Below are 24,495 nucleotides of genomic sequence, written 5' to 3'. Positions count from 1 at the left end.
AGGTGGCACGGAGTTACGAGCGTTAAACATTGACAGCATAACCGACACCTGCTGTGTTACGCCGGTCCAGTTGCTGAGATGTGAAAGGCCGGCTCGCAAAGGGAGGCCGGCATTTTTTTTTTGCGGTTCATGTTCCATGTCGCCCTCGATGGTTGTAACGCAACAATGCCTTCAATTGGTTTCAAAAATTGGTGCTGCAAATGAGCCACATTTGGGATGGGATGGCGTGAAGTGGAAAACAAACACCTGACCTTAATGCTTTGCCCGGTACTAACCATGCCTGGTACTCGCATAATCATTTTGGGTTGAGTTTCATAACGATAAAATCGATCACTTCCGCGTGCGGGTCCACAAGAAAAAAAAAACACCACCATCGGAGGTCATAAGGTGTAACGATGCCGAGGTTTACCGCAGCATCCCGTGCGAAGGGTACCCAAACGAAACCGGGGTTTGCCAACCCGTTCGACCCCAACCAGCTGACGTTGATTGCGATTTAAACTAGTGCTGCGGCTCACCTGTGCCTCGTAAGCCGCACATCGAGGAAAACCGTCTCCCGACGATTAATCAAAACAGCCCTAAAAGCAGGCAGGGCAGGTGGCCAACGACACACCATAAACCGGACCGTTTTATGGTGCGCTTTTCGCCCTTCCGTTCACACCACTTTTCCTAGTCGCCACCCGGGGCCACAACCACAACCGAGACGCTTTTTAAAGGGCTTTAATTTCCATTCCCGTCGGTGCCGTTCCCGGAACGGATCGGAAGGTGCCCATGGCGTCGATGGTCACCAGCCCCGTTTGGGCATGGTGCAAGGAGATAGCGACAAATAGAGGACAAACAGACAAAAAAAAATGAAGCAAAAAAGCTCAACGTTCCGGACACTTTCACCTCTCTCGCGAACGCGCGCGTGTCGCATCGGCTCTCGATTGACAAAAGCAGATTAATGATGTGGCTTTGTCTCGCTGGCCCTGGCGAGAAGGGCCCAGCAATGATTTGTTCGCACGCTAATGATGTGTATAGAAAAATGACGAAGCAAAAACGCGGGAAGCTTTCCGCCCGGTGTGTGAAGAATTGATTTCCTACCGTGTAGTGGAAAACCCCTGCCCGTGGGGGAAAAACCCTGTCGAGCGTGTCTTGGGTGTAACGGTGGGGTGTAGCTACATCGGTGTGCAGCGAGATAAAGAAAAAAGCTGATGAAGCGCATCATTAAATCAACAGCTGTTAAAAGTTCTGATTGAAAATTAGAGCGGTGGGTTGGTTGGGAGAAAACATAAAACAAGGACAGGGCAGCTTATCGTGATGCTTTTCCTGTGTCTTGCGTACGGGTCGGAAATAAGTTTGTCTAACGTCATTCCACCGTGTGATTTTCTTTTCGTCGTCTTTTCCTTTAAATACCTTATAAAGACACAACCGAAGGTTGAAGTTGTGGAATCAATCGGGCCGCATTTTTTTTTGCCACGCGAACCACCGAAATAGGTCGAATAGCGAGAGATTACCATTTTCTTTTCACGTTCCTTCGGCTGCGGCCTGTCGCTTAGCGCATTTCGTGTCAGATTTGCGTGACATATTTAATTTTCTATTTCCTCTTGCGCATTGTCCTTCCCGTAGGTAAATATTTTCCACAGAAGATTACGCTCTCCGCGATTCATTTAATTACCGCTACATAACACCACGCATATCACAGCGCACAGTGAGCCAGCCAATAACGGTCACCCCATAATAGCTCCCGGTTTGCGTCCGACCGATCGATGGATCAATTTTTATTAACCTCAAAACCCCTACCCATCGGCGGTTTATTGGATTTCGCCATCGCCCATCTATCCGGCAAAAAACCGCGCGTCGGAAGCGAAAGCTCGCGTCGATAAAGCGGGGTCGGGTTTGCTAAATAAACTCGCCCGATGCAACACGCGACCCCACAAATCTCCATTTTCATCCGCCGACAAAGCCAACCGAGCCATCCGGCGCGGGTACGCTTTAAGCTGCGATTTTCCGTGAAAACGCGAGCGCCGAATAATTGCGCGATCGCAATGAGATTCCGCAGGGCTTCGGGTGGCTTTAAACGGCACCGAGACTGGCCCTTGCGTTCGAGCTTCCGTTCCTTTTGATGGTTTATTTTTAGCACAACACATTCGAAGGGGGGCGTCTTCCCGGATCTTTGCAGGGATGCTGCGTACGCTTCGAAAGGGGACGCCGGTTTCGTGCATAAATCTTGCAACGAAAGGATTAACCCTCCCACGTCATCCTTCCGACGGTCGGTGCAGTGTATGTGTGGGAAGCCGGCCAAGCCGGTGGCCTCCCACGTCCGGGGCTTATTCCGTTCGCATGAGCTCAATAAATATTGATCGAGCATAACTGGCATTAGCTGGAATGCGCTCGTGCTGGCACATCCCGGCCATGTTGGATGGAAATGCCTTCGTTCAATAAAATTTAATAACCCACCGTGCTGGTGGTTCGCTCAACCCAAAGAGCAGTGCTTCAATCAGGACCGTGTACGTGGCCGTTTTGAAAGTAGGCTTGGCTCGCGAATGTGAGGACATAAAATTTGATCCCGGCTCGGGAGACGCGTCGCGGCTATAAGAAAACAATAAGCTGAACGAAGAATGCGGCTCGTTGAAAGAAGCAAACTAACGGCTCAAGGAAGAAAACAAATCAGGACTGCTGCCTTCGCGAGATGTCGTTGCCACGTCCGACGTCCGTTGGCAAGGTGTAAAGCCGGCGAGGTTATCATTTCAATTCCGCTGCGTGCCACCGTATTACGCGCGTTGACCGTCCCTCGTCCGGACACGGGTTCGGTACTGGGTGCGAAATATTTTACCAGCGCTTCAACCCTTTTGAGAGTCATGGCCCCGTAAAGATGGCACACGAATTAATTCCGCCCCGCCACGGGTGAGCGAAAATGGACGGCAATGTTTGCGGGCGCTGTTCGCTGCTAGGCAATGAAAATTCTTTGCCCCCGCGTGATCCGTACCCCGGGTGCCCTGGGTGACGGAAACAAAGTGTGCCGGTTCGCAATTAATTCCGTCGACCAAGCGGCCCTTCCCCAAGGGGGGTTTTGCTCGCGCGGGATGAGCTTCCCGCAGAAAATCACGTTTTCCCGGGCGCGGTTTAGCGTCTGCGATAACGATCAACGCCGGTGCATGTCCTACCGGCGGGATAAGGGTTGGTTTTAAAAGGGGATTGCGGGAAAAACTTGGCAACAGATTTATCGAGCTCGTTCACAAAACCCATCGGACGCGTGGTGATGGGAAAGGATGCGATGGGAAAACGGGCGGGTTTAGTTAGAATTTGCTGCGCTGCGGTGAAGCGCCATTTTTGTTGACTCGCGTTCTCGTATCCGCAAACCACATCCCGGTGGGAGTTTGACTTGGGAATGGAGCACCGCGAGCAGCACTGGCTTTTGGGGTAATTTGTATGGAATTTCCATTCTTTACAGGAATAATTGGTTTCTTGGCTGGAAACGAAACGCGCTGCATATTGCATTTGAGATGAGCTTTTCACCAGATAAAGCACCACTTGGCATCAAGCAAGCCATGCATTCGGTGACATCCTTTCAACGGTTGCTTCGATCGAAATTGCGCCACTGATTGAAAGGGCTGTTGAGCGTATATGAAACATTGTTTTACAGCTCGTGAAACACGTGCTTTGTCATTTTATTGCACTTTCAACGAATTTCTTCCTCTCAATGCCACGCCGCGCGGATTGCTCTTTCGATGGTCGGGATTTTACTGCGCGGGATTTAAAGCGACGCTTCCAATAATGCCTTTAATTACGCCGATAAAAATTGAACGATAAAAGAACGGTTTTAATGCAAGCACGAAGCATTAGCATGCACATCACACTCACCGTTCGGTCACCGTGGATCGGACTCTCTAAAAGGGTCCCCATTTTCCCCCATCGGAAGCGATGAACAAAACAAACACACACACTTCAGGTCGTTTCCAAATTGGATGACGACCCACATTCGCACGACAGTGAGCTCGTTTTGTCGCAATAAAATCACTCGAAATGTGCCACACGTAAAAGGGGCGCCCTCGGAGTGTTCCGTGCCTTAGGGATGCTTTTCCCGGGTGCCGGCAGTGAAATCGCTAGATCCCGTACAAAAGTATTCTCCCCCAAGGTCGACCGTAGCGGCGCGGAACCGGTTACATTAAATAAGGATTCAGTGTGGCGAGCCCTTTTCTTTTTGGTGGGTTTGTAAAAAAATACCCCACGAAACCGGCCAACGGAGGTGATCCTGATTTGACCTTTTCATTGTGTGTGTGTGTGTGCAGGACTTTCTCCTCGTTTCTTCGCTTGACCTGAAGCGAGAGCAGAGGATGGTGTTCTAGTTGTGCCATGATTAGACAACTCTTGACCATCATTTTTTGAAGCCGTGTCCGCTTCGAGACCTTCTTTGAGAACCGCCCGGAGGAGTTTTCCTAAATTATTTCGCAGTTAGAAGATTCTCCTACCAACCGAACCAGGTCGGGGCTGCTGTGGAAAACTTCCGTGCACTCATTTAATCATGGTCGGTCTCATTTCAAGCACTCCGCACAACCTTTCCGCAGCCTCAGCCGGGATGGTCAACCCAGCGAAGCTTTTCACCCAAACCGGAAGAAGAGGGAACACGATCCGACGGCACGAAACTCATAATGCGCCCGGCTCGGGGGATGTCGCAGAAGCAATATAAAATGATTACGCCTGTTGAAAATGGTTTGTTTTTCTGGTGGTGGTGAAGGGGAGAGCTTTTTTTTTTACTTCCTCCTTGGTCCATGTTCACCGACGTCCCCGAAGGGGGACTCGCACAAGAAGTGAGAGAAAAAAAAAGAGAAGCTATAATGAACGTGCCGTTCCCGGTGCGATATCGTCCTTATTGCCGGTCGCGTTGCCATGGTTACGTTTTTTGTACCTTTGAAGCTTTCCACCAGGAAACAGGAACCCCCACAGGCTACAGGGGGTGCTTCTGGCGATGGAGAGCCAGGGCATGGTCCATTACTCGCCTCATTATCGAAAGCGTTTGAGCTTTCCCAGGACCAAACTCCGGGATGGAACGAACGCGGTCACGCGGGAATAATCAACATGCATTCCGTAATACTGTTCCTCATTCTTTCCAATTGCGGAGTGGGAGTTTCGAGAGATTAGGGTCGCCTGTCCCAAATTAATGTGCAGTATTTAGATTATTCGTCCAGCTGCGAGCGAAGCGTAAATGGTACGGGGGCATAATCCTGGCCAGGGATTAGTATCCCCATCGGTCGGTTCTGGCGCCATATTTTAGGGTTGTGCGTGATGTTTGCTCCGTTCGCGAACGGGGCGGCATTTAATTGCGTACAAGAGTGCCAGACACCTGCTTGGACAACTTTGCCATGTTGTCCGAGATCTGTCACTGGAATGGACGCGATGGACGTGATAGCAAGGGTTGAATTAGGCGCAATTAGAACGCCTAAATTGGGGACGATTTTGTGAGCTGGATTCACGGCACGCTGCTGAAGAGCCACCACAGGACTCGCGTTGGCGTTGGCAAGGATGCGATGGTGGTTTTGGGGCTGCGATTTACAAGCAGCAGCCTCATTAAATCATGTTGCAACTGTAAACGCCACTCGCCGTGCAATAAATACAATCATTAATTACCCGACAAAAGGCCGTTTGTAAAAGGCGTTTGGCTGTGGTTGTAAAACTTCACGACGGACGTGACGTTTGACCATCGGTTGGTGGGGGAAAGAATGAAAACGCTAGCCACGTACCCGGCTGGCGTGGATTGGAATTCATTTCAGGAGTTCGCTTGGACTACTTGCAAATGGACTTCGTCGGTAAACGGGATACTTCACCTAATAAGCTACTCCTGAAAGCGGATTGCAGAGTGATTGCACGGTGGTTGTAAATAGACTTAATTAAAAGAAAGCCTTCTCCACTGGCAGACGGTTGTTTGAGAGCATTTCATTAGCCAAACCAAGGAATGTAATAATTTACCGAAAACGTGTTAATTTCTGGGCGATTTCATGGAGCTATTATGCTTCCGGAGATTCTTATGCTCACTGTCTGATGGAGAAATGTCGAGAATTATGTTTTAATGAATGTCACTTAGTCTTGCGGAATGTTTCGGTAGCTTTAAATGCCTCCCGTCACCGATCCGGTTGTGTTCAAACGAACGCATTATGGAGCTATTTTCTTATCACCCTATCATCTGTACAACATCCAGGCGTTTGCGTGGTCATGGTTCTTGGTTGGAAGCATCACGTTCACCGACGCTGAAACGCTTCTACCCGTGAGCCGGTTCACGTGATCTGACTGACTTTTCAATCATCGTCTCGCTTATCGTTGATCTATAAAGCCAATCAAACGCTTCCCGCTCAAACCGTTTCGGTCTCTGGAGGAGTTCCTCGCGTTGAAGCAGGACTTCGGGAAAGTGCTTTCCCTGGCTTAGACCGCGCGTAGCTGAGCGTTCCATTGGATGCTGGGAATATCCTGCGTGATAGCTCACGCCTCGGCGTGTCTGACTGAGGGCGAGACAGGACAGCCAGCAGGGCTGGGCTGGAATAACTTTATCAAAATGTCAACTGAAGAGGCGTAAAGGTACGCGTTGAGTTTCGCGTGGAAAGCCACAGTGTTGTGAAGGTGCCGCGGGTGAAAATACACCACGGGATACGTATTGGATACGTTACGTTAATATGCACGCTGTTACGCTTGCTGGAATTCTCCAGCCAGCTCACCGGTGGAGGCGCCCACGGTTCAGTTATTCTAGCGGTTGTTGTCTCACGAGATTTGCGCTCTCCATCTAAACTAGCGAAGGCGACCCATCGCTTACAATGGGACACCTTTTGCCGGTGGATCCCGCCGGGTTGGACGAAAGACAACGGCCCATTTTCCGCACCGGTCCGGCGTTTCATCGCTGTTTGTGTCGTGTTTCCTTACGAGTCACATTTATTCTAAACGCCTTCCACTTTAGAAAAGTGGCCCATTTGAGGGTGGTTGGGTGGCAGGTTGAAGAAACCAGACGACCGGCCGGGGTCGGGCATCGGATATCCTGTCGTTTTGCGGTGAAAGTTCACGAATACATAGACCTCCGGATAAGGGCGCAATTGTGTGCAAATTTCACTGCCTGAAATTACACACACGCTTGGAAAACAGAGCACACTTATTCTGGTGGAACTGCTGGCATGAACCCATCCGTGGGTGGGTGGTAAAAACCGTCGTCCATCACCAACCCAGCGGAGGTTTCATTCGCATGAAAGAATCTCGAATAAATCAGCCTACCCAGCGCCTATCAGCAGCTGAAAGTTTGGCGAAATTAATTAAACACATTCCACCCGACCGGATGCCTTTGATTCGCGGGAAAACAGTTTGATATTTATTGCCCCCGAATCGGTTCCCGCTGTCGGTACGGATTTTGGGCGAAAAAATTCTTCACCCAATTTCCGGACCGATTCGCAGTCGGACGCTTCACAACCGATTCCCGGGCACGCCAGTCAGTTCCGATAATTTACGTACCGGCGGTATCCAGGGCTCGGTTTTCATCGTCCGCGCTGAGCGTTTCCCGAGAATTCCATGGTGCCATGTGGTGTAAAGTTGGGCAAATTACGTTCGACTTCGACTACGGGTGCTCGTGCCAGCAGCATCCGGTCGATCGATCGGGCACACCGAACATCCCTTTTGCAACAGGTGAACCAGCTCCAGGCAGGAGCTCAATTTTACGCTTTACCAGAGCGCACGACCGGGCGAACTTTTGGAGCGAACCGATGAGCGGCAACTTTGGTGTGTTTATCTTTGTGATTCTTCGAACGGAATCGGTCTCGAGGGCGATGCCCGTAGTTACGCCCGGGGACAAACGCTTCCGCAGGACACGCTAGCACAGTGGGTGGTAAAGTTGCGGAAATGATTGACTTTGAAATTCTTGCCATCATCCGCTCACCCGGACTTTGCCACTCCAAAAAACTCCTTCTACCGCTCGTTTTTGATTCACGACTTGGTGACAGCGTGCTGCTTGTGGTTGGGGGTTGGGAAAAGCGAACGCTGAAACTGATTTAGATTGCTTTCGATCAGAGATTCCGATTGTTCCGGAACCTAAGCCACAACAGCTACGTCGCTATCAGCAGTACGCGAAATGATTAGCAACACAAATTGATAGGCACGTACCAGGCACACACCACACTTGCCAAAGCGATAATGGAACAAAACGTTTGTTTTACGGTGAACTTATTTCAATTATTGACCGAATCCAAGCGCACACATCTGGCACTCTTCACAAAAATCCTCGTTACGACCGCTGGTATTAAGTTTCGAAATGATTGATTAAATTTTGGTCTATCTCGGCTCCGCTGCAGGTGGCTCCCATTCCGGAGCCATTTTATATCATTTTTACGAGCCGGGTGTGCCGATGGTCTGGTTTCTCTTGGCAGCCTTGGCAGCCGCGTTGAGCGGTAGGGTCACAGATTAAAATGTGAACCATTCACCCACCCACCCACACATACACGCACGAGTAGCAGGGCGTGATACAATTTCTCGATGAAGTCATAAACGTTCCCATTCGTGGCTATCCCCTTGCCAGGATACCAGGTTAGCTTCGCACCGGTCGGATGCGTCGGTAAACGAAAAAGGGAGAGAGAGAAAAAGCCATGATTTCAACCCACAGCGTTTAAAAAAAAAAAGGAACCCACACGATCGTTCTTTGGCGTCATATTTTCAACCCCGTCCCTTACCAGGCGATAGATTTTCCGGCGGAAAAGCGAGCACCCACGAAAGGACGCCAGCAGGTGCACAATGCGAGCGGTTGCGGTGGCAGCAATTGCTTGATTAAGCGACAAGCGAAGCGCGAAAAGGATAAACATAATCGTAAATGAGCGTTTACACCATGCCAGCTTGGAGTGGAGATCGCCTGTCGCCGTGCTGTCTAATTTGAGCGCCTTGCTTTGCGTGCGCTACGCCGTAACGGTGCTTAGGATCTGCTCCCTTTTCACGTGGGGATTATTTCGATGCGTTTGGGGAGGCATTCCTCATTCGGTTTGATTATAAAACCGCGCATTCATGCGCGGATGAAGTGAAGCCCTCCCAAAAAAAAAAAAGAAAACGTCATAAAATCTAACAGTCAATGAGGCAAAAAAAAATGTCCATGACGCAATCGCTGCCAGCAAGCTCCTTGCTCGTGGACCAACCATCGGTAGGGTGGACCAACCCGCACAGTTACGTAAGCCACGAGCCACGAGGTAACAGGTCCTCACGGCTAATCCGCAGATAAAAGAAAAACCCCACCCCGTACACAGTTCATTGCCCGACAGCGCGCTGTCACCGGTTACCGAGCACGGGAGAGGGCCACCAAACGGGATGAATGAAGCGACGATCTGCAGGACGATCGGCAAGGAGCAAAGCATAAAAGCGCACGAAAATATGTTCCATCTCCGCGACCACCACGACCGCTTCCGCCGATCGGCGCAAATGGGCATGTTTCGTAATAAAATGTGCCATAACGGGCTATCCTTTTTTCTCCGTGTTGCTCCCATTTTTTTTCTCCGGCTACTGGTACTGCTGCTACTGAACAACCGGGACATGTCCATCCGTTCCGTTCATGCAGCCTGGTGTACGTCCGGGCTTTTCACCTCGTTCGCGGACCAGTGGAAGGACCTTCCGGGCCGGCAGCTTCCCTGCGGGCCGCCTATCGAAATCGAACATCACGAAACGGCCATTATGGGCACAATCGTGTGGGGTGGTGGGTGATGAGTTATTTATATCGGCGCCGATTTGTTCCGGGAAGAGCTTGGGGAGGCGAACGCCGTTCGTCAAGAATGTTGTCATTTTTTTTTTGCTCTTCCCCCGGACGTGGACAAGCGGACGCCACGTGGTGATTGTTGAAGAGGCTTTCACGTCTGTTAGCTTTACTGACATGTTGCGGAAGAGCCGGGCTTTGTCAACGCACGTGTACGATGAGAAAATGGGCCTTTAGTTTAGTTCACTCTATCTTGCTTGCTGGCGAGCTGAGAGGGGGGGGGGAGCGTTATTGTGAACGTTGAATAGCTCTATCTATTGAAAATGTATGGCGGAATGGGTTTCATAGACCGCAAGAAAAATATTATTAAATTCTTCACACACCGCCACGTGAATCAATCAGTTGCCGTGCTCGTCATAAAGCTGTGCTTTCGATGTAATTAAACACGGAAAAATGGAATGAATTCGTGGAATTATTTCTCGAAACACTTGGGCCCTTTTCAAAAGCGCTGCCGTTGCTGGTTCCTGCATCGGTAATCGAATACACAGTCCGCTGTGATCGATGATCGTCATCAACCCCATTTCGAATCGGTATCATGATTTCAATTGTTATCTTCCCGTTCGTCTTACTTCCGTGCAATCACCTCTGCTCCAGCGCGCCCGTTTTTCGTCCGCAAGTCGTTCCGTGAACGAAGAATAATGCCCACAATAAGCACGGGAAACCAAAATTTGCCCCCGAAACTGCGAAACCGGAGATATTTTCTGAAGTACCGCAAAGAAAAGTCCCCAGCTCGGTAGCATAAATGTTTCCTCCGAAACGCCACGAGCACTTGAGGCAGCATCGATAGCATTTCGCAACCGGAATTACGGTAATTGCAAGACGATCCGTCACCACCGTCAGCTTTTGGAGCCGGCTCATGTTTTTTTCCCGGGAGGAATGAAGGTTTTCTCCACCACACCACCACACAACTCGAGTTGGTCTAGGTCTCACGCCCAGTTCGGTGATAATTCGCGCACAGCCGCCGAAGCGATCGTGGTGCCCTTTTGAAACGAACCGTGCAGTGCAGTGTCCTTGATTGGTGATGCCCGGCTAGTTTCCACGGCATCGGTTTTACGAGCGACTCATCATCGTTCCCTAATTGCATATCATCTCGTGAGGGCGCCGAGCCGAGTCGATGATGTTTCAGCTCGTCATTTTTTTTTATGCAACCCACTAACACAGCCATTCGTTCCGTCTGACGTGTCCTTGCGTGTCCTCGAGGGTGACGACCGAAGTATCATTGCAAAACATCATCGATAACGAGGCTGCGGGCGTTAGTTATTCGAGCACAAGCAAAAAGCAAAAAATGGGAGTCACAAAAACGATGAAATATATTTTCCTGTGCACCGTACGGGAGGGATTGAGCTACTCGTGCCCAGATACGTTCGTGCGTCCAATTAGTAGTCGATAAGTTTCATCCTTGCTCGTCGGTGAATAAAAACACACAGGTGTTCGTACTGCGTGAGCGAGCTAATTTAATTAACATAATTTGGTTAACTTTAATTCACTTCCTCTTTTGTGCTTGCAGCCTTTTTTGTTTTGATACATAGTGTCTACAATGTGTGAATAAAATGTTCTTTCATTCTGGCATCCAATCAACTAATGTGCATATGAAGTCGGCTCATCAGTAACGATCGTATTTCCACCCAATTAAAATTCAAGCAAGTTGCTGGCAAACATATTACGGCGCTTGCAAGATAAATAGGAACTAATTCATCAGAAAACGCATCAGAAACGACTCCATTTTCCCGGCAGCACTTTAATTACTTCTAACGACCGTGCCATTCAATGAACTTCCTTCCCGGTGCGATCCCCAGCTGAATGGTGCTCTTTTGCACTTGGCTTTCATGTTTGCCTTTCCAACAAACATCGGCAAGCGGCGTATTCAGATTGGCCGTTATCATTCCCGTCCGCATGTGCCATCGTCAACCAGCCAATCTCGGGCAACGATGAGTGAAGTAATGCGTTACAAACTTGGCTCCCCGAGAATGTTAAAGTTTGTTTTCGTGTTCAGCACGGAAGGTCCGTTGGGAGAAAACATGAACTTTGACACCATTAGGGAGAGTAATGAACAGTTGGATCGACGTTCGCTCTTTGGCTGTGAGGTGCTGTTTGCAATATTTGTCGGTGTCACCGATGATCCGGGAGCTTCAGAGTTACTTTCGATGATGACTTATTTGCCGCTCGAACGCGGCCAGGCTAGATTCAATATTCATAGCACCCTAATCGGACGTCATGGCTGATGGATTAGAATGGATACCCGCCAGTGTCGGCTTCCGTGCGCGCACAAAAGTTCGGTCCAAAAATGGAGAATAAAAGAGGAAAAAACTCATATCCCTGGAGGGAGCGGGAGGTTTTTTTTCGGTGAGGGGGGTTTTTAAATTATCGTCCAGCAAACAACCTCACCGAGTGCCAATCAGTTTCAATTTGTTGCACAATCGACGCCGGGCCGCGCCTACCATAAATCAACTTATTAAGCTCGGAGCGAGAGTCTAAGTGGAAAATAAAGCACGCACAAATGGCGCCAAATCGGACGACGGAAACGGCAGCAACGTTGGAGGTGGCGAAGTAGAAAAAAGCCAGTCAACGCTGACGCGTATTTTCGACTGCTTCAAGAGCCGGCGAAATGTTTGCTATATTTTTTTCCCTTCGCGTGTGTACGTATATATCTATCCGTCACCGGTTTCTAGGATATGTGCCTATCCTTGAAGGTAACACGTTTTGGCAACAGTTAAACGCGCACTACGTCGGCATCATGTGAGTGATGCATTAAAAATGAGCTCAATTTAAAGGTAATTTGCGAGAAAGTACTCACGACGCCTGCTCATGATGGATGTGTCCTTGCCATCGTCACCTGATGGGATGGATGTCTTTTTACGTACCTACGAATGAAAAGCAGAGAAAAAAAAGCACGAATTAGATTGAATCGCTAGAAAGTGATCTTAGAAACGATAACAAATGTTTATCCCCGTTTATGTAACTTCTTTAAATGGTTTTTTTGGTTTCTTTCTAGAATACCGCCCAACTCCGCTAGTGTGCTTTCCTGATTATTATCACATTTCTGGGCGTATCATATTTAAACAGGGATTTAATGAATTAATGTGAATCGAGCTTTACGGGCTCTTCCGCGGGCAATCGGCAACGCGTTTGGGGAACATGCGAAATGAGCACTTGAGCGGAAAAGCGATATTTCATTCCCGGATCGCTGGCACCTGGGTCTCGTGGAATGGCGGGAACAAGAGTCCTGAGCCTGCTTTGTTAGTTCGTTTTCTCCCACCAAGAATGCCATTTGAAAAAAGTTTACCAATTTGACAGTTGAAAATGAGCATTCCCTCACAAAAGCTCCCGTTTGTCGTGAAAAGGAATTAATTTTTTATTTATGTTTTTCGAAACACATTTCAGGTGTACGGTAATTCGCCAAAGGCTTTAATATGGCTTAATATATATTTTTGTAGTAATGGTTCTGGATGTTGGAAAGGTCTTTAATATTTGAATACTGTTTAAGGAACCGCTGATAATATACTGAACGTTGCTGAATTGTGCCGTCACATTTCACCGTTCAATACTAATAGAAATAAATCCTTTTTCTTGCATGACAAATTGCTATTGCTCAATAAAGATGGAATAATGTAAATTGACATATCGGTTTCCCGTAGCTCTGTTGGGAAAACAAAAAAAAAAGCCCAAAGCCATTGCAATGCCGAACGCCTTAATGTGGTCCTATTTTTAGACGACCGCACCGATTATTATTCCATCGAAGTAACCCACTGCTGTCAAGCTGTCATGTCACTTGCGTACACTGATGACTACGCAATTTCGCGGAAATCTCCCACACCGGCACGCTTCGACCTCGCCTCGCAGCATCATCCTGGAAAAGGGCAACTTTCTGCGTCCACGTGGTGCGTCCTTTTACCCAATCCACGGCTGCATTTTAATGATCACACGGAACACCCGACAACTGTGCGTTTCATTTGCCAGAACGCGGTGCCACCGGGAAACAAACAACCGATAGGCGAACCCGCGAGCCATCCTGCCACGGGCAAATCCGTTCCAATGTTCCGGGTAGGGAGAGTTGTCCAAAAAGTCATGCTCAACACGCCACCCAAACCAGAGAGCGTCGTCCGGCTTCATTTGCATATTTTTCGTGCTCGAAGCACGTCGAACAGCCGCAGAACAGGCAGGCCGGCAATGTTCCAACGTTACCGGCGAAGCAACTTCGCGACCGTTCTCGACCGGCTGCTGTTGCGCGGTTGTTTTCCGTGGTTCTTTTCGCACGTTCTCTGTCTCGGCGGTAAATGTGCCCCCTTCGATGGGGCTTCGAACCGGTTCCTTAACATTTTTGCATGAAATTTGGCCCGTACCGGTTTCGAACCCCAAAACCGATCCGAATCATGTTTGGGACGTGAATGTACATTTTTTTTTTCAAATATATCTTTCAGTTCGTCGCGAAGAGCACAGAAAAAACAGGACGAATGCGGTCGTAAGTCTCCCCGAAGCGCACCACCGATGCAGGCACGCATGGCATGGGTGCACCTGCTGCCGCTTGCAGAAATGCAATCTCGTTCGCCTTGAAAAGAATCGCGCCCCTTCGGCGGTGGCGTTCCAATCGGGTACCGGTTTTCACAGCGCCGGGTCTGCGGATATGTTGCAACCGGTTGCCGGACAGCTCCGTGCCCAACGCGTAGGTTTTCCAATGCAGCGAAAGGGTTACGCTCGCGCACCATTATGCAAAGTCCAAACGTGTCCAAACGGACTGGCGTCCGAGTGTAGGCTCGTCCGTTGATTCGATGATGATGGTGATGAATTTGCCCCATTCTAGACGACCCTGCGATCTTGGAAACCGGATCCATTTGGTTCGGATCCGCAGCTCGGTTTGGAAAATGGCAGCAATTTAAGGCATCATTTACGGCGGGAGGATTTAAAATTGCTGACGAGGGTTCTTTCATTAACTTCATGACATTTTAATCCACGCGCCACGCGTACCTAAAACGCGCACTAAAAGGGGACCGACCAGAGCCGGTAAATTTATCTCCCTCCCAGAACCCGTGGCCAACCCGGCCAACCACGGGAAAGAGAGAATGAGAAACTCGCAATGGCCAATCAAGGCCACTCGTGTGGACTAATTGGAATTGGCCAGCGGTCGGACGGTTTTACAGGCTCACCGGCGAACCTCGGTTCGGTGCCTGTAATGGTTTAACGACTTTCTCGAGCCTCGAAGCGGCTTGGCGGCGTTGAAAATAGCGCCCGCTATGGTGGGGGTAGTTTTCCAGCATGAAAAGTGGCGCAATAAATTTGCACTTTGGTTGGATTCGAGCGTGATGCCGAGGTGCTGGCGTGCCTAAAAATGTTTACGAGCGTAAGGCCACGATTTGGCACGCCAAAAGCCGCCTGGAAAATCATCAAACAAGGGTAGATCGATAAAATCGTAATTATGCCAAGGGATGAGGCAGCGTGATTAGGTTCGGGAAGTCCGTCCGATGCCGGCCGGTGGTGATCAATTCGTAGTTTGGAGCCTCCGCAGGACGATATCGTACTTCCCGGTTCCTGTTTGGTTTCATTGCTCAATTTCCACGTACTAATGGTTGAGCGAAACGGAAGATCGTTTTGCACCGTACGATCGTTAATCACGAGCTCCCGAGCGAGCACTCAATTATGCTCGATTCAAAGGGATCCGGTTCAATTAAAGCGTCCTAATCCACGAGCGGATAAATGTATCTTCCGCGCCGCTCTGTGTCATCTTAAAGCGTACAAGGACCACGCTCCTTCAAAACGCTCATCCGCTCGACGTTCCTTCAGGACACCGGAAGGAGAATTTATTCGCCACACCTGGCGCAAGATGGTGCAGTTAGCAGTTTCCTCGGGAATCGGGCCCACCCGAGTGTCGGGAATGGAATGTGATGTCCCAAGGGTACACCGGGCATTTCAGGCGGGCGGATAACGCAGCCTTCCGCCACGTCGGCTAGGGATTATTTATTTATTTACCTTTCTGCCTTCGTGCCTGCCCGTGCGAGATCTTGAGCACTACTCTGTGGTTTCCTTCACCACTAGGTGCACAAGTGATCCGGGATAACTTGAGTAAAGATGAACGGGAGCAAGCAAAAAAAAACAGAGAAACTCTCCTTTGCTCCGTGCAGCAAACCCATCCAAGCCGACCGGAGGCTTTCGATTAACGAGAACGATGCGTTTCCGTTGGCACGGCTGTGGAAAATCGAACCGTTTCCGGTCGAACCGAATTCAATACCCGACTCCCAAAGGGGTGACTCCATCCGATATGCGCACAGAAAATGATCAACCGTGACGCAGGATGCGACAAGTGGAATGTTTTTCCATCGCACAAGTGCGCCGGGTGCTGCTGCTTCTGCAACAACAACAACTGAAAAAAAGTAGAGTAAAAAGACGGCGGAATAAAATTGCAACTGCAAGGCGCACGGTGAGTGGCAGGAAATGAAGGACACTCCCGGTGGAAAGGTAGAATTCCAATTTCCGTCCGTGTTTGTTCGCGCTCCCAGCGTAACAAGCGCCATCGCCATCTGCCAAGATCTGCAATCTACGATACTACGTGCTGCTCCGTGCGCTTTGGGTTGAGTGAGCGCCCGGACCGGAGGGCGCATCGTTTTGATATGTTTTCATTCCCATTACGCGGTGTTACAGGATCAAGGCGGCTCTTGCAAGAGCAACTACGAACTAAAACGGTGGTAGACGAACGCGCGCCAGGCTCGGTTCTATCTCGATTGCATCTAATGTCTTTAGGGCTTTTAGCGTGAGCGAATTCCATCCCGGGTGCAGGCATGTAAACGGGCCTGTATGAATGGTTCGATGTTTCGCTAGTTGGAGGAACATTCGCTGCCAAGTTCCCCTCCGGACATGGCACAACAGTAGAATAGGCACTGTGCGGTGTATATATATAGCAGCAGCATATGGTGTATCATATTTCATGGGTGCATGTACCGGCTTTGCGACATTTCGAATGCCGTGTCATGTCGCTTTCCCGGATCCTTACAATGCCGTCCGTCTAATGACGGAAACGGTGAGCTTGTGACAAACAAAAAAGCGCTCGAAAGCTTCCCCTCTCCGCATATAATGGAAAACGATTTCATTATTTTAAAAATGCGCACGAACCAGCTCGTTCGGGCTCGTCCTCCTGTAAAAGATGGGTACTATAATGGCAACAGGTTTTTTTTGTTCCATGACCCCCACGAAACGGATGTGCGGTGAAAACTTGCCTGCACCTCGGTTCGACAGTCACAAATAAAAAAGCTCATCACTTGCGCCGAGTTCCGAGCGGCATGTTTTTCACGTTTAATGTTCTCGCTCGGATTTGTGCGTTTTCACTTTACGCCCAGCCGGTCGCCAGTGAGCTGGCGTCATTTGCGTCGGTGTGTACATAATTTCTACCCAACGATGACCCAATCTGGGGGTGGTGTTGGTTTGGGTGGAAAGCGCACGGAAGCCCACCCACTCCGGTTGTAAATTAAACGCTAAACAACGTCGAATTAGATAACAAAAAAAAACGAGCAAACGGCGATCGGCGTAAGGAAGGCGGATTTCTCACACCAGCGCATCGGAAGGCCAACGAGAAAACGAGTTTCCACCCGGGCCCCGCTCGAGAAAGCGCAATCTGGATTGGATTGCGTGGGGGCTCGGGAGCTTTACGGAAGTCGTCTGCGTTAGTACACGCCCCGGCGTAGGAAACCGGGCTTCATCAGGCCGATGAAATACAAACGGATGCTAAGTGAATATTGGCATAAACATCCTCGGTTTACGGGCGGGGGGTGCCTTGTTGTTGGTGGATTTTTGGAGCCTTGGTTTCGTTTTTTTTTATTTTCCGTGCTGCGTTTGCTCCTCCCAACCATCGGTCCAACGCCCCACCGGAACTGAAAGCTTCCGTTTCTTATCGGCGTTCCGTCTCGGCGCCCCGCCTGGTACTAACTCTCGCGCACGTCTCGCATGATGGTGGAAAACAATTTCCCTCGTCCGGCGGGAGGAACTAACAGGTGGCAAAAGTTGTTCGAGTTGTATGCGGGTGGCCTACGGCTCATGGGGCGGGAAAGGGATCAAGTTCCAGATTTTTTCCAGGCGCGCGTGTTTTGTCTAGTTTTCCATTTCCCATCCAGCCGGTGGTGAAGTGTCGAAGTAGGCACTGGGAAAAAAACATATCTCTCTCTCTGTCTCGCTCACTCGCACAGACGGGTTCCGATTTCGGTTAACCATCGGTGTGCTTTTTGGGGGTCGAGACTCCCCAAGGCGAGACCCGTAAGCGTATCGCTTGTTCCAAATTGGTTGCTCAATTTGAAGGAGGATAAAGATTACGGCAGCACCGAGCTCCCACCGTGGGCTCAAATATGGAAACATTTCGGATAATAGGAACCGCACACCGTTTTCCTGTTGTGGTGAATTTATGGAGACCTCCCCCTTGCCGTACATGGGCCGGTAAACGATTGCAGGTAACTACAATGGGATTAGTTTTCCATTCGTTTATTCAGCACCCCGATTACAGGCCTCGATCGGCGCATGGAAAATGCCCGCTCGTGGGTATATAATTGATGGCGTTTCGCCAACAAACGGCTCGATACGTTGCACTGAATTGTGCAGCTCACAATCGTTATCATTAATGATAATTAACCATCATCGCCGATTGGTCTTTGAACGATGCCATGCCGGTTCGCAGAATTTCAACAATCGCCAACGATTGGCACACAAATATCGCTCGCGCGCGCGCACTCTCTCTCTCTTTATCTCCATTTTCAGGGATTTATTTCAGTGAAAAAAAAAAAGAAACGTACACCCGATTTGTAAACTGGCCCGGTATCATCTCCAACCCCTCCTCCGGACGCGATCGCAAACATCCGAAAATTTACACCCCACAATCACCCTGAACCTGGGGCCGGGGCAGTTGCGTTGATTGAAAGTAATTTGACCGCAACCGTCGGGGGCACGTGAGCCACCGGATGGAAATCCCACCGGTGGGCTGGCCGGCGAGAGGCGAAAAAAAAACCCTCCCCAAAACCAACACATGCCGGGCCGCTCATCCGTTGGGCCGCTAGACTCATTTATTTGATTAATGGGTTTCGTTTTGAGGGGCTGTTAATAAGGCGCTCGTTCGCCTGGCCATTTTCCGCCTGCCACGGAGAAAGCAGCCAAAACTGGTGGGCTGAGGGGCCCACCTAAATGAGAGATCAGCTTCGTGCGAAATTGGGAGCTCGAGTGTTCGAGCGGTTTTTACCGCGGGTCAGTGCTGTGTCCAGTGAGACAGCGTTTAATTCCACCCCATCGATCACGTACGGCCTGTACGCGAAGGGATCACGTGCCGAAGGGCACCATCACTCTCTCGGTCGCGTCGAGATTGGATTTTGCTGACCATGGCGTGCGTGTACCACCGTGAAAGGTGTCGGAGGTTGATGATATAAAACCACCCCGAAATTGGTCATAAATCTTGGGGGCCCCTACCGAAAAGAAAAAAACAAAAAAACAGGAAAAATAATAAATAAACACCAACGACGGCGCCGTACACGCGGAAGGAAAATAAAAGCGCACTCTCCACAAACACACTTCTCACGTAATAACGCACGCGGAAGTGACGGCCAAGGTCGACCCAGCCCTTCGGATCGGCTGCAAATGGGCGCGATTTGTGGTTGCTGTTGTATCTGGACCCGCGTCTAATCGCTTGCCCTTTGGCGTGTCAGGGGGGTGTCCAATGGGCGGTGGGTGAATTAAAAGAAAGTGAAAGCCGGCGCGGATCGTTGAGTGCGTTGCTGGCGGCGGTGTAAGTACGTCCTCATCCACGCGAGTGGGTTTATCTTACTTCTCGCACGCTCTCATCCAGCACAAGCACGTGAAGCACACGGGGCGGAGATTTTTCGGACCCGATAAAGACCCACTGGCTCTTTGGTTGAGGGCCGGATGTAAGCCCATCGCTCGGTTTGCACGTTTCCAGCGCGCATCGGGAAAATGAGTCGTCTCGTCTGCAAATGACACCCGTCCGGTTCGTCAATCGAGCGATTGAGCTTTCTATTTTCGGGCCCTCGGGTGGCGGATCATGCAATCATGTGAAAACGGAACGTGGAAATGGGACGATCGCCTTGTGCAGCGATCGACAGGCCGGTGTGCTTCGTCAGTAATCACTCGCACCGCCAAGACGCGTCGATGACGAATGGTAATGAATAAATAATTGGCCAAACATCTTCTCGCAAGGCGCTACGAAGGAGCAGCCTGCGTTGGTGCTGCAGGAGCGAGAAAATTGACAACGCTTTGCATTAATATTCATACGCGTTTATGGTGTCTTCGGTGCGGTGTTTATGATCGCTCGTATCGATTTATTTCAAAAGTTATAGGGAACGAGTGAAAATGTAAAAATTTTGACTTCATAAAGAGCTCGAAATCTACTGAAGGATAAATCAATATCTTGACCATCAAATCAATCACCGATTCCGGTGCCATTTGGTGCACAAAAGCTTTCAAAGCTTGTTTCAAATGGAAATCAAAGCCTACTTTGACCTAAGCCGACCATGTTGGGAAGAACATTTTTGCCCGCAATATAGAAGACCAATCACATCATATGCGTTTCGAATGAAATTTCATCGGGTCTTAATGCCGGCAAAAGTTTCCGGTGGTTCGCGTGGAACCACAATTGAATACATTCCCGTTTTGATTGGCCGACACGAAACGGCCCACCCTTTTCACGGTCTGCCCTTTTCGTGCCGCTGCATCATGCCGGCCCGGTTGGGCTAAACTTTTCACCGGATCCGTACCGGAAAAGTGTGGCCGCGTTCGATGGAACCCGGACCATTTTCTGGAGCAGGTGAAACTCGAAACGCGCGCACGAGATGTTTTGAGGTCGGTGTTCAATTTCCCGGCGTCGAATGTGTTTTTCTTGGGCGGTGGCCGGGAAACTGGAAACCTAGTGATGGGCGGAAAGTTTTTGGAACACATTTACCCACATTTCGGTGGTACTGTTGGTAGGTTACGCGTTTCGTGTGTTATGAAACGAGCCGCCACGAGCTTTTTTGGTAAAATGTGCGGAAAGCAGATGATTGAAAGATGCTTTTTTTTGGTTGTTGTACGACCGCCATCATTTAACACGCACGTGGAACTGTATTAAAATTCAACACCAGCTGAGTTATGGCCGGAGTCGGGGCGATGAAATTCCAAATCGGTAGCAATGCGCATCGAATTTGATGACCCGCTTCGTGGCGCGTATTTATTTGACCCACATGTCGAAGCGATAGTCTTAATTTTTTGCTGATTAAAACAAGACGTTCGTCTAACCTATGGCCTCCTAACTTAGTTCGGTGCCGTGAATCGTTTGAGAGGTGTTGCAAGTTGTGTAACATACGCTTATCCAATGGCGTTATCACCAGCTCGGGATCTAATCAGTTGCATTTGGAATGCACAAAAAGTTACACTCCAAGTTAAGGTCGGTTCAATGCATCCAACGAGGGAAGCAATCAGTTGATAGCCTGAAACCGTTGGCTGGTTACAACGTCCACGATGAAAAAGCACTTGTTGAGGCGATTCCTCTTCTTACCCAAGCTAAGCGTCAACAATATTTGGCTAATTGAGATCCCCAATGAAGGCAATAGAGGCATAAACGGGCGTCGTTCATCAAGAAAGCTCAAACGGGAATGTTTCTTGAACATAATCCGCTAATAGAAGTAATACGATTCCTTCGAAAATAAGCCTTATACCCGAAAGCTGGAGCCCGTGGGGATTTTTTTTGGGTCATCCTCGACCAACGTTGAACCCGAGCCTCGAGCTCATGATGTGCCCCGACGTCGATGATCTATTTCCAACTTGTTCCATCTGACCCCCGGGATTAGTTGGGCAAACGCGGCGTTACACGATTCCGGTGGTGGCGATTCCGCGAACCATTTCATTCACCCGGACCAGGGCGGGTTTCGATGCGATCCAATTTAAAGCTACACGGACGATTAATTTTCACCCTAGCGTCCGCATTTCCCGAACGGTGGCTAGCCTAGAGGGTCAACAAGGATTGCGTGGAGGAAAATGTACGCAAAAAAAAGCCTTATTTTACTAACCACTCGCAAAGTTGGTCCCGACTCGATGCTGACGGGCGCTCAAGGCCTTTTTCTGGTCCGTGCTGACACTTGCACGGTATTTGGAGCGAAAAGCCGAATTCAAACCTCCTCCAAAAAAAAAAAACAAAAACGAATGTTAGCAGAAAATACAAACCATTTTACCTCCCACCCACCAAAACGGGCAAAACGCCGATGATCTGCAACTGATGCGCAGCTGGGCCGCTCGTTGGCTCGAAATGTGGGAGGTAGCCACATTACTTCTTGTGTTTTTGTTTGCTTTTGGCCGTTTTGCGTTTGCTTCAACAAGGAAAAAATCCCACATCCCGCCCAAGGTTAAACGAAAACGACCCGTTCGGGTATTGGGGCCGTCTCGCAAAGCTTCAGTTGCGAGGAGAAAATCCAACGCGATCTTCACCGCTTTTCCACCACATTTTCACTTCTGGCTAGTCTGAGGGTGCTCTCGTTCGAGGGTGCGGCTCCGTTCGAGGCGTGTATCGTAGTTTGGTGAGGCCGTCCAGCACTAGCTGGTAAATGGCTTCAAGCCAGGGCAGGGAAAAACCGGCAGTACAAACACGCACCATAGCCCCACCCGAGCACCCCACCGGGGACGAAACGGTCGCGGTAACCGGCAAACCGGGAACTAATCCTGATCATCATTATCCGGCGGCGGAAAACCTGTTCGCTTCGATCGGACGTCACGCGGGGGGGGGCGAATCTTGCCCTTGCTGCGTGCCTCGATTACAAAACGTCTCTCGCTCGTCGTCGCTTCCGGATCGCTCGATAATGCGTAATCGCAGGATGGGAGGCTCGATGAGACGATGGAAGGCTGGGAGTGATTATTAGGAAATTGAGTGCAATGTTGCCAAGCCGGTCTGGCCTAGGCGGGATACGAGGCGAAACACCAAAGGGGGGCCTATTTTTCAATCAAAGCCTAAGCTGGGGAATAATTGGGAAATCTCAACGATCGCTGATCGAATCACATCAAATCGTTAGTATAATAATCGAGTAACACTCGCACGGTGTCGCTCAACGAGGAAGCTGTTTGCGTTTGTTTTTTTTGTGTGTGCTGGTTTTAACAAAGCCTGCAGCACAACGAATAGACTAATGATATTTTAGGTACGGAAATCCTAGGAAAAACTCCACGCCAAAAACCGTGTTCGAAGTGGCTGAAGAAACGATTTTGTCGGAGATAAATTATCCTTATCATTTCGCTGCTAATCTCACCCAGGCCCACTCGATGGGGATGATTTATCGCTCTTGATAAAGTTTTGATCGGCATTCAAGCTTTATGTGTCCATTATGGCTGATGCTGGAAAGTCTTTTTTTTTGCAAATAAAATATCATCTTTAATTAAAGTATATCCTCCATTTAAATCCTTGTATGAACAATTGCGGAAAGTTATCGTACCGGTAAATGAATAAAAAATGCCTTTGTAGCTCAATGTTATTTCGAGTTCATAAACTATGCACATACATTCCATTTGGATGTATTTTCCCCACCGTCAATTCGGGAAGCACCTGATGAATTCTGATTTCAATTATGAATTATGACACGGCACAAAAGGAGAACGTTGAGCATAAATCCTTTGCATTGGTTCGCTTCTGCAACGCCGCGCTATCGCTTAATAATTCGCTATTCGCAGAAAAAGGGCTGTTTGCGAAATTGCTTTCCCCATTCAGCACGAATGGAACGCATTTTCACAGAACATTAAACGGGGCGGGGGGGTTTTTTTTCGCCTCTTTCTCTCTCCCCAGCTATAGGACCATGGGTGTGGATGGAAAATGGATATGTGTGTGTATGTGTGTGTGTATGTGCCCGGGAAAATGCAGCAATAAAGTTCGTGGTAAATGTGGTCCTCGCAACGACGTGCCGCGTACCCGTACCATACGTGAACGGTATGAAATATCGAAACGTGGAGCAATTCAAGGCTGCGGTGGCAAGCACCAGCGATACATTATTCGGATGAAGCCATTTGGCGTGCTTTGTGAGGTGGATAATTCTTCGATTTTCAACCGAACCGGCCTATCCGGTGGTTCCAATTTACCGAGAATAAACTCGCGACGCGAGGTGAAATGTGGCAATTGTTTGCTAGTAAAGGATAAATGGATTATCTGGTAGACAAAGAGCAGGATACAAAAAAAAGGATGTATGGAAATGCAAGCCATGTAGCAATGTCGACCCAATTGGTTGGTTCATTCTCCCCGGAACACTTTATAAGCTATCAAAAGAATTCCTTAGATTTTATGCAGCTATGTTTGCAGTTTGCAGAACTGATTAACTTCACCTTCCACCAGTTAAACGAATTACGTTGCAAATTTAACATAGTTCCCGTGATAGAAGACGGTGCCTGATCAAATATTTGCCCGTTTCCTATACCGGTAACGTTAGATGGTGTGCTCCGTAATCTAATCTGACAGCACCCGAAACCGTATGCAGCAGGGCGTCGGGAAAATTCGGTATTCGGTAAAAACCTCCGTAGCCTGGACAGTAAGAATGGGGGATAGTAATTTTTCCATGAATATTTTAAAATGCGGCCTCGTCTTTCTTTCTACCCGAACGGTCGACAACCAAGCATGTAATGCGAATTGTAATTTCGTATTCCAAAGTTCGACCCCGGTTCAGGAAGGATTTTTGTTTTATTATTTTCCAATCGTTTCAAGCTTCCGCTTTGAGATTGCTTCTAGCCCCGGTTTGGCAAACAAAAGGGTTGTGGCAACAAAATTCCGATCCCAGCAACCCGGGCCCGGGTTG

This window comes from Anopheles nili, chromosome 3, assembly GCF_943737925.1.
Source record: "Anopheles nili chromosome 3, idAnoNiliSN_F5_01, whole genome shotgun sequence".
NCBI classification, from domain to species: Eukaryota; Metazoa; Arthropoda; class Insecta; order Diptera; family Culicidae; genus Anopheles; species Anopheles nili.
This window is presented reverse-complemented; position numbering follows the sequence as displayed.